Below are 10071 nucleotides of genomic sequence, written 5' to 3'. Positions count from 1 at the left end.
CCACTAGTGTACTTTTTTATACACTGATTCACTCAAGATCTGCACACTTAGTCCAGTGCATATTCTGGATTTGGGGTTGCATACCAATGGATCTCTATCAGAGCAATCGAGTACTCTTTCTAGTCAAGGACCAAAAATGATTCTCTGAATCCCATTCTAATTCAAAATAGCATAGCTCCTAGGTACTACTGTGGCGGAGTTGCTGATCACATGGTGTAAATGAAGGAATAATGACACTGCCTGTGGGATTCTTGATTAGCCCATTGTTTTGCAACTTTTTATTCCCTTCCTGCCTGGTTTAAAACCCATTTCCCTCCAAACAGAATGAGAACGCTACAATTTGTTTTAAATGTTTCAACTGAGTCAGTATTTATTTCACTTGTCCAAAAATAAATAATTCTTAAGCGGAGGAAGTTACCCGTTTTGTCTCAAGTACTTGACTCATTGATGTAATTTATTTTTTGTTGAACTTTGATTATGAAAATATTCCCTTGATCTTTTTTCAGTTTCCCCCAGGGATAACCTTGAAACATAAGATTTTGCCTTTAAATGTTCAATATTAAATTAAAAACTATCTCCTATAGTACTACAGTACATTTTAAAAATTGTAAACTACTAAATTGTTACTGAAATGGATTTTTTGTACTAAAACACAGTTGATAAATATAACCATGTAAACATCAATATTTGCTGTAAAATGCTTTTTCTCATCATGGCTTTGCCCACAAAGTTGAGGCCAAGTTAAAGGGTGCATGCAAATACAATTCAGTCTCCATTTTAAAGTCAGTGTTTTTTTTTATATTCCCATTATAAATTGGGGGGGTGGCAAGGTTCACTTGGTGTGAAGTTTACTGTAGAATTTCTATTGTGTACATAAAAGTTGACCAGAACTGCACACAAGATTTTTAGTATAATTACTAATCAATCTCCCATGGTGTTGCACAATGGTAACTTGGAGAATATGATTTTACCTGTCCAGTCTTAATTCTGTTTCTCAGCCTTTTGTCTTTTGCCTCTTTCTATCTTCCTCTTCACTCAAATCTCTTTGCTTCTCTGCTCCTGCTTCTCTGCCCAAATGCAAAGCAATAAAAAGGACAATGTGCTGAATTCCAATTGAGAAGTGAGTGCCCTTTACAACAAACAAGACAGCATTTGACAGTGTAACATCAAGGAGTCCTACTGTAACTGAAGTCAATGGAGATCAGGGGGAACACTCTCTCTCCATTCGCTGGAGTCATATCTACCAAAGGAAGAATGTTGTATTTGTTGGAGGCCAATCACCTCAGCCCCAGGACATCAGAATTAGAAGTGGAGGTAGGCTGTTTGGCCCCTTGAGCCTGCTCCACCATTCAATAAGATCATGGGTGATTTTCTACCTCCACTCCACTATCCCATAACCCATGATTACCTTTTAATATTCAAAAATATCTGTCTTGAATATACTCAATGACTGAGCATCCAAAGCCCTCTGGTGTAGAGAATTCCAAAGATTCACCACCTTCAGTGAAGAAATTTCTCCTCAAACCAGTCCTAAATATCTGACCACTTCTTCTGAGACTGTGCCCTAGTTCTATTCTCCAACCAGGGGAAACATCCTCCTTGCATCTGCCCTGTCAAGCCCTGTAAGAATTTTGTATGTTTCAATGAGATCACCTCCCATTCTTCTAAACTTGAGACTATAGGTATAGTCTACTCAATTGCTCCTCATAGGACAATCCTCTCTTTTACACTCTTACTCTTTCTCCCCCCCCCCCCCCCCCCCCCGCCTCCCCCAAGGAATCTGTCTAGTGAACCTTCATTGTGGGAGTTCCCCAAGGCCATGTCCTAGACCCAACTATCTTCAACTACTTCAATGATCTTCCCTCCACCATAAAGTCAGAAGTGGGATGTTTGCTGATGATTGAAGTGTTCAGTTCCATTTGCACTTACTCGGATAATGAAACAGTTCATTCCTGTATGCAGCAAGACCTTGACAGCATCCAGCTTGGCTGATAAGTGGCAAATAACATTTATCCCACACAAGTGCTAGGCAATGATCATCTCTAAGAGAAAGGCTAACCACTCCTTGACATTCAATGGCATTACCATTGTCAAAACCCCCACCATCAAAATTCTGGGAGGTCACCATTGGACTTAACTGGACCAGCCACACATACTGTGGCTACAAGAGCAGGTCAGAGGCTTGATATTTTAGTGACATGCCCTTAAAAAGCACATGCCAGAAGTGTGATGGAATACTCTACTTCCCTGGATGTGAGTCCAACAACACTCAATGCTCAACACCATCCAGGACACAGCAGCCTGCTTGATTGGCACCCATCCAAAACAAAGGCTTGCTCGCTCACTCCACCGGTGCAACGTGGCAGTAGTACCATCTACAAGATGCTCTGCAGCAACTCGCCAAGGTTCACCCCCCCAAAACCCATGACCTCTACCACCTAGGAAGGACAAGGGCAGCAAGCACATGGGAACATCGCATGTCCATGTTCCCCTCCAAGTCACATGCAAGCCTGACTTGGAAATATATTGCTGTCCCTTCATAGTTGCTGGGTCAAAATCCTGGAACTCCCTCCCTAACAGCACTGTGGAAGTACTTTCACCATGTGGACTGCAACGGTTCAAGAAAGCAGCTCATCATCTTCTCGAGGGCAATTAGGTATGGGCAATAAATGCTGGCCTTGCCAGTGACGCCCACATCCCATGAATTAATTTTTTTTAAAATCTGGAATCTTGTTTTCCACCACAACCGTAAGTGATTAAAGGTAGCAGCTGTGTCAATCACATCTCACAGTACATCTGTATATGCTTTCTTCCAAGGTATCTGCCGTGACTCGAGGTTTTCTTCTGAGTTAGAGGTTTTGTGTTGAAGCCCCACTCCAGACACTTGAGCCCATAATCTAGGTTGGTAGTTCAGTTCAGAACTAAGGTAGTGCTGCACTGTTAGATGAGATGTTAAAACCAAGACCCCATCGGCCTTCTCAGGTGGACATAAAAGAGCGAATGGCACTATTCAAAGAGGAGCAGAAGTGCCCGATATTTATCTCTCAACTAATTAAAACAGATTATCTGGTTATTTATCTCATTGCTGTTTGTGGGACCTTGCTATGTGCAAATTGGCTGCTGAGTTTGCCTACATTACAACAGGGACTACACTTCAAAAGCGGATTGGGACATCCAGAGATCATGGAAGATGCTATATTAATTAAAATTATTTCTCTTAACCCTACTGTACTGTCCTATTACGAGCGATTTAACAACTCCCAGCTCCTGACGTTCTTCAGTTATTACAGTGATCCAAATTTGGATATTTTGGAACAATCAGGAAAAACACTTTCAATCACCTGGAAGAGGTAATCTCAATCATAGTGTAAAAGCAGCTGATGTAAAGCCATTTCACCAAATGGTAAACAACTTCAGTGGCCCACTGAACCACAATTCATGTTTTAAGTGGTGGAAGATCAATGTGCAGTGCTGCGAAAACTGAGCTGATTGCCATCCTTCAGTGAAGATTAACGCTGCGATTAATATATGTTCCTCACCTCTTAGTTATATTCTGTTTCCTGTTTTCCCCTTTTTGCCTTTTTTGTATTTCTATTTCTTATTTCACAGCCTGCATAGATGTAGCATTTGTAAGTGTTTTCTCCTGCAGAGGATACAGGAAAAGACTTATGAATGCCATGGGATTCGTGCTTACGCAGCATCCACAGCACAAATCAAAGCCTTCTATTAAAATGATAGGGCCTCCTTTGCATTCTCTTGTTGGAGAGTGAAAGAAACAGAGAAAAGACATGATGTCACAATCCTGAGATTTGAGGATAAAGATGTTACAGTTCTGGCTTTTCCCCTGAACTTTACCAATGGTTATGGCTGGAAGACAGTTTCTGTAAATAGATGAGTCCCATATGAACTGAAGCCTACATAAGAAAATAAGTAGTCTTAACAGGAGTAGACAATATGGCCCCTCGAGCCTGCTCCGCCATTCAATAAGATCATGGCTGATCTGATCATGGACTCAGCTCCACTTCCCTGCCCACTCCCCATAACCCCTTATCGTTTAAGAAACTGTCTATTTCTGTCTTAAATTTATTCAATGTCCCAGTTTCCACAGCTCTCTGGCAGTGAATTCCACAGATTTACAACCCTCAGAGAAGAAATTTCTCCTCCTCAGTTTTAAATAGGCGATCCCTTATTCTAAGATCATGCCCTCTAGTTCTAGTCTCCCCCATCAGTGGAAACATCCTCTCTGCATCCATCTTGTCAAGCCCCCTCATAATCTTATACATTTCTGTTAAGTATGGAAGAACTCCACAAGACTGAGTACTGTGAGCTGAAACTGATGTGACCTTAGTCTATTTAATACAACTCCAGAGTGCCTAAGCAGCATAGCAGACCTTTTATACTCCCTTGCACGAGGTGTGTGGGTGACCCTTGGGTCCAACAGTTGCGCCCTCTGGTGCAAGTCTTACACAATTACAATGTTTACATACATAACATCACTCTCCACCACCCCCCCACTAAAGTCTTTTACAAATTATTTACAAGTTGAGACGATCCGGGGCCCTTCGCTCCTTGGTTGATTGTCTGAGTTCAAACTCTGGCATGGGTGAGTTGGTCGGACCATTACTGCACTGCGGTACGGCTGGTCTGACAGGACTGTTGGGAATGGTGGGTTCATCCTCTTGATTGACAGCGAGGTTGATTACTGGTTGGGTGTGTGTTAGTGGTCCGATGATGGTGATGTCCTCTTCAGGTTGTTCCTGGTTTGTCGGTGAACGGCAGTTTGGTCGGATCCAAATGCTTTCTGCACGTTTGTCCATTCAATAGTTTGACTATAAACACTGTATTCCCCTCCTTAGCCAAGACAGTGCCAGCAATCCATTTAGGACCACGACCGTAATTCAGGACAAACACAGGGTTGTTGACATCAATGTCACGCGATACAGCCATGTGATCGTGGTACATGTTTTGCCGGTGACGCCGGGTTTCCACATGATCATTTAGATCTGGGTGGACTAGGGAGAGCCTGGTTTTGAGTGTCCTCTTCATTAACAATTCTGCAGGGGGAACTCCAGTGGGTTCGCGTCTGGTAGCTGAGCGGAATCCGAGATAAGCGGGTCTGCAAGGCGCTTCCATCACGCGTTTCAAATTCTGCTTGATAGTTTGGACTGCCCGTTCCGCTTGACTGTTGAATGCGGGCTTAAATGGGGCAGACCTGACATGCTTGATGCCATTGCGGGTCATAAACTTGTTGAATTCTGAGCTGGTGAAACAAGGTCCATTGTCACTGACAAGGACATCGGGCAAGCCATGGATAGTGAACATAGCCCGGAGGCTTTCAATGGTGGCAGTGGATGTGCTGGATGACATGATTACGCATTCAATCCATTTAGAGTAAGCATCCACTACAATTAAAAATATCTTTCTGAGAAAGGGGCCAGCAAAATCTACGTGGATCCTGAACCACGGTTTGGAAGGCCATGACCACAGACTCAATGGAGCCTCACTTGGTGCATTGCTCAGTTGTGAGCACGTGTTGCACTATGTACGCATGACTCTTAAGTCCAAGTCAATGCTGGGCCACCAAACATGTGACCTGGCTATAGCCTTCATCATGACTATGCCTGGGTGGGTATTGTGTAGGTCACGTATAAATGTTTCCCTGCCTTTTTTTGGTAAAGCCACGCGATTACCCATAAGAGACAATCCGACTGAATAGACATTTCAACTTTGTCTCGGTGAAACGGCTTAATTTCATCTTGCATTTCCACAGGAACGGCCGACTAGCTCCCATTGAGGACGCAACTTTTTATAAGTGATAGCACAGGATCCTGGTCCAGGTCCTGATCTGGCGAGCAGTGATGGGTGACCCCTCGCTCTCAAAAGCATCCATTACCAGAAGCAAGTCTGCGGGCTGCGCCAGTTCCACCCCGGTAGTGGACAATGGTAGCCGACTGAGGGCATCAGCACAATTCTCCGTGCCTGGTCTGTGGCGGATAACATAGTCATAGGCGGACAATGTTAGTGCCCATCTTTGGATGCGGGACGAAGCATTGGTGTTTATACCTTTGCTTTCTGAAAACAGCGAAATGAGCGGCTTATGTTCGGTTTCAAGCTCAAACAGAAGTCTAAATAGGTATTGGTGCATTTTCTTAACCCCATATACACATGCTAATGCCTCTTTCTCGACCATACTGTAGACTCTTTCAGCCTTAGACAGACTTCTAGATGCATATGCAACGGTTGAAGTTTGCCCGATACGTTGGTTTGCTGTAACACAGTCGACCCCGTATGAATATGCATCACAAGTTAGCACTAATCGTTTACACGAGTCATACAGTACAAGTAACTTATTAGAACAAAGTAGGTTTCTGGCTTTCTCAAAGACTGTCTCTTGAGATTTACCCCAAACCCAGTCGTCACCCTTATGTAGCAACATGTGCAATGGTTCCAGCAAAGTGCTTAACCCGGGTAGAAAGTTACCAAAATAGTTGAGTCCCAGGAACGAACGCAGCTCCGTCACATTCTGTGGCATTGGTGCATTCTTGATGGCCTGTCTTTTGAGTCCGTGGGTCTGATGCCATCTGCCGCAACTTTCTCCCTAGAAATTCGACCTCTGGTGCCAGGAAAACACACTTGGAGCATTTCAGCCTGAGTCCCACTATGTCTAGTCAACTTAGAACCTCTTCCAGGTTGTGCAGGTGTTCGGTGGTGTCACGACCGGTGATCAGGATGTCATCTTGAAACACAATGGTGCACGGAACCGACTTCAGCATCCTCTCCATGTTCCTCTGGAAGATGGCAGCAGTCGAGCGAATCCCAAAAGGGCACCTGTGGTATATAAACAGTCCTTTGTGCGTGTTGATGCACGTCAATCTTTTCGAAGATTCAGCCAGCTCCTGTGTCATGTAGGTGGAGGCTAGGTCCAACTTGGTGAACGACTTCCCCCCTGCTAACGTTGCAAACAGGTCATCTGCCTTGGGTAGCGGGTACTGGTCCTGTACGAGACTCTGTGATCATTACCTTGTAGTCTCTGTAGATTCTGACCGCGCCATCGCTTTTCAACACCGGAACAATCGGACTGGCTCACTCGTTGAACTCGACTGGCGATATGATTCCCTCTCGTTGAAGTCTGTCTAATTCGATCTCGACTTTCTCCCTCATGATATATGGAACCGCTTGAGCCTTGTGATGAACAGGCCTTGCATCGGGGACTAGATGGATCTGCACCTTGGCACCTATGAAGTTGCCGATGCCTGGTTCAAATAGCGACGGAAACTTGCTCAGCACTTGGGTGCACTAGGCATTATCCACTGAAGATAGTACTTTGATGTTGTCACAGTTCCATCGAATCTTTCCTGGCCAGCTTCGGCCGAATAGCGTTGGGCCATCGCCTGGTACAATCCACAGTGATAAATCATGCACAGCTCCATCGTACGATACCTTAACTGCTGCACTGCCAATGACTGGTATGAGCTCTTTGGTGTAGGTGTGCAGCTTTGTCTGAATCGGGCTCAGTTTGGGCCCACAGTTTCTGAAAAGCCTTCTGGCTCACAATTGACTGACTCACCCCCTATGTCCATTGATACTGGAATACCGTTCAATTTGACTTTCAGCATAATAGGAGGGTTCTTGGTGGTGAAAGTGTGTACCCCATACACTTCTTCCTCGGGTTGAGTTGCTTCCCTTGTTCTGCGGGATCCGTGCCTGATCGATCATCCTCTGCCACATGGTGAGTCGCAGCACTCTTGCACATTCGCTGGAGGTGCCCCATTGTTTCGCAGCCTTTGCACACGTAGTGCTTGAATCGACATTGATGGGCTTGATGATTACCCCCGCAGCTCCAACATGGTGCTAATGGATTTGTATTCATGCCCAATGGTGGACTCTGAGTCATCCTAGGTCTTGCAGCTGCAGACATGTAGGCCCTGCCATATGCAGCTCTGCCTGCTAGCGACGTTATTTTATGCACAGCACTTGCCAGTGAGCTTCGATGCTGGGAAGATATCTGTCTGGTATTATCGCTTGTGGATATGAATGCCTGGGCTATCGTGATGGCCTTGCTCAGGTCTAGGGATTCAGCGGACAGCAGCTTGCGAAGACCTAGACCTCATGGCCGATGCCAAGCACAAAATATCCCGCAGCATTTCCCCCAAAAATCCAGCAAATTTGCAAGTTCCCGCAAAGCGTCTCAGGTCGGCGACATAACTCGCCACGTCCTGGCCCTCGGAGCGGTGGTGCGTGTAGAAGCGATACCTGGCCATTAAGACGCTCTCCTTCGGCTTGAGGTGTTCCCAAACCAGTGTATGCAACTCTGTATATGTCTTCTCCGTTGGTTTCTCCGGTGCTAGCAGATTCTTGATGAGGCCGAATATTGTGGACCCACACACGGTGAGGAGAATCGCCCTGCGCTTGATCGCTTTATCGCCCCCATCCAGCTCGTTGGCCACGAAGTACTGGTCGAGATGCTCAATGAAGGCTTCCCAATCATCACCCTCTACAAATCTCTCAAGAATACCAATGGCAGCCATGACCGCGTGAAAGTTCGTAATCTGTTACTCGTCGCCAATTGTAAAGTATGGAAGAACTCCACAAGACTGAGTACTGTGAGCTGAAACTGATGTGACCATAGTCTCTTTAATACAACTCCAGAGTGCCTAAGCAGCATGGCAGACAACCTTTTATACTCCCTTGCACGAAGTATGCAGGTGACCGTTGGGCCTCCAACAGTTGCGCCCACTGGTGGCAAGTCTTACAGTTACAATGTTTACATACATAACCTCTTCGATAAGATCACCTCCTATTTTTCTGAATTCCAATGAGTAGAGGCCCAACCTACTAAACCTTTCCTCATAAGTCAATCCCCTCATCTCCGGAATCAACCTAGTGAACCTTCTCTGAACTGCCTCCAAAGTATATACTTTCGGAAATATGGAAACTAAAACTGCACGCAGTATTCCAGATGTGGCCTCACCAATACCCTGTATAGCTGTAGTAAGACTTCCCTGCATTTATACTCCATCCCCTTTGCAATAAAGGCAAAGATTCCATTGGCTTTCCTGATTACTTACTGTATCTGCATACTATCCTTTTGTGTTTCGTGTACAAGTACCCCCAGGTCCCGCTGTACTGCAGCACTTTGCAATCTTTCTCCATTTAAATAATAACTTGCTCTTTGATTTTTTTTCTGCCAACGTGCATGACCTCACACTTTCCAACATTATACTCCATCTGCCAGATTTTTGCCCACTCACTTAACCTGTCTAGGTCCTTTTGCAGATTTTTATGTCCTCCTCACACCTTGCTTTTCCTCCCATCTTTGTAGCATCAGCAAACTTGACTACATTACACTCAGTCCCTTCTTCCAAGTCGTTAATATAGATTGTAAATAGTTGGGGTCCCAGCACTGATCCCTGCGGCACCCCACTAGTTACTGGTTGCCGACCAGAGAATGAACCATTTATCCCGATTCTCTGTTTTCTGTTAGTTAGCCAATCCTCTATCCATGTTAATATATTACCTCCAACCCCGTGAACTTTTATCTTGTGCAGTAATCTTTTATGTGGCATCTTGTCAAATGCCTTCTGGAAGTCCAAATACACATCCACTGGTTCCCCTTTGTCCACCCTGTTTGTTACATCCTCAAATAATTCCAGCAAATTTGTCAAACATGACTTTCCATTCATAAATCCATGCTGACTCTACCTGACCGAATTTTACTTCTCCAAATGTCGTGCTATTACTTCTTTAATAATGGACTCCAACATTTTCCCAACCACAGATGTTAGGCTAACTGGTCTATAGTTTCCCGCTTTTTGTCTGCCTCCTTTTTTAAATAGGGGCGTTACAGTTTTCCAATGTGCTAGGACCTCCCCAGAATCCAGGGAATTTTGGTAAATTACAACCAATGTATTCACAATCCCTGCCGCTACTTCTCTTAAGACCCTAGGATGCAAGCCATCAGGTCCAGAGGATTTATCTGCCTTTAGTCCCATTATCTTACTGAGTACCACCTCCTTAGTGATTGTGATTGTGTTAAGTTCCTCCCCCCCCCTATAGCCCCTTGACTATACA

This window comes from Pristiophorus japonicus, chromosome 1, assembly GCF_044704955.1.
Source record: "Pristiophorus japonicus isolate sPriJap1 chromosome 1, sPriJap1.hap1, whole genome shotgun sequence".
NCBI classification, from domain to species: domain Eukaryota; kingdom Metazoa; phylum Chordata; class Chondrichthyes; family Pristiophoridae; genus Pristiophorus; species Pristiophorus japonicus.
This window is presented reverse-complemented; position numbering follows the sequence as displayed.